The following is a 1,521-nucleotide window of genomic DNA, read 5'->3' on the forward strand; positions in this document are numbered from 1 at the left end:
CTAACATAGCATTAGCTTCTCAATTTCTAATGCTTTCTCTCGACCCAACAATTTTTCTACTATGGCCAATGAAAATTCTAAGAATGTCCCGAGGCCTTTGCTGGTGATAACTCTACTATCAACCACCACCTTGCTTTTAGCTTCACGTGGGTCCGACAGTTCGTTACACATTGCTGGGAAAGCGGTCGCCTTTTCTCCCTAAGTACATACATAGATAACCATTCATCAATCCACGGGAAGGAAAGTTATAACAGCAACAGGCAAGTATAAGATATCTTGGAGAAGTCGGATCAATGTTATGTATATTTAGGGAAGTGCATACATTTGTCTTAGCTTCGTCTCTAGCATCCTATCTTGCCTATAGTCTACACATTTCTTTGCCATATCCTTAACCTTAGTTTTGTTGGGTTAATCTTGATGTTACGGGTCACGGGTCGGTGCGTTATCGGGTCAACATAGTAACGGATCAAGGGCAGAATGGTCCAGGGGTAAAAGAGTCAGAAACCAGCAATTTTGTTACGTGAATTGGTTGATACTTTTGCTGCAAGTTTTTGTTAAATGGACGGTAGAGATTGACCACGTATTGTTGTTGACCGATTCACATGCAACTGTACGTTGCATATGGCAGAATTAGTGATACCAGCTTTTTAGGAGTAAATTAGTTTTTTTAATTCCCACGTTGTAATCTTGTAAGGCTATTTAAAGCCATTTTCTTTATTGAATAGTGTACCCCTTTTTTCAATAGTAACAATAACTTTCACATTACATACATATTACGTGAGAGATTTAGTGTGTGTTGTGAGAGTGTGAGTTTGAGTTTGAGTGGGACCTGAACCAACAAGTTTTACCTTGGCGTAAAAAAATTTATAAAGATAAAATTACATATCATTATAAAAAAACTATTATTACAATGATGAGCTGTGTTTTGTTTATCCATATAGATATATATTCATTGCAGTGGCATATTAAATATTGCACCAGTCAAAGAGATGGTTACTTTGAGTAGTCCATTGGGCTCCAGCACAAGAGTAGAAGATGCACATATTGCTCCATATGTAGTATTTGCCACACTCACTCTGCTTCTTCAGCAAATTTACAAGTGCTTCAGAGTTTGCAAATGCTTGGGCCCTACCAAGCCCACCCTACAAGTAGGTTTAAAAGACATTACTCAAAACACCATTGCTAACAGCTTATAAACTAGCTATAGACAAACTTACAGGCAACACGATTATATCATATGAAAGCTTAGCCGCGTCACTAAGGAGCATAATATAACAAAATTAAGCAAAAAAAACTCCTGATTAAAGCAAAAATATTAATGCACTAGTAATATTACATGCATAAGCATAAATAGGAATAATGCTAACAAACAGTCCCGGTTTTAGGGCTGGGCAGCCCGGGCAGATGCCAAGGCCCCGACAAAATTTCAAGGCCTATATTTTTAAGCGAGCATTGTTATATTAAATGTTTAATAAATGAGTTTAATAACCAAAAATGAAGCTAGTTGAATGGTTAAGACAC

At 37.2% G+C, this 1,521-nt stretch overlaps 1 pseudogene; it reads right to left on the reverse strand.

The window, feature by feature from the left end:
- Positions 1-1,268, reverse strand: LOC110913352 (annotated as a pseudogene).
- Between the last annotated feature and the right edge of the window lie 253 nt (positions 1,269-1,521).

This window comes from Helianthus annuus, chromosome 15, assembly GCF_002127325.2.
Source record: "Helianthus annuus cultivar XRQ/B chromosome 15, HanXRQr2.0-SUNRISE, whole genome shotgun sequence".
NCBI classification, from domain to species: Eukaryota; Viridiplantae; Streptophyta; class Magnoliopsida; order Asterales; family Asteraceae; genus Helianthus; species Helianthus annuus.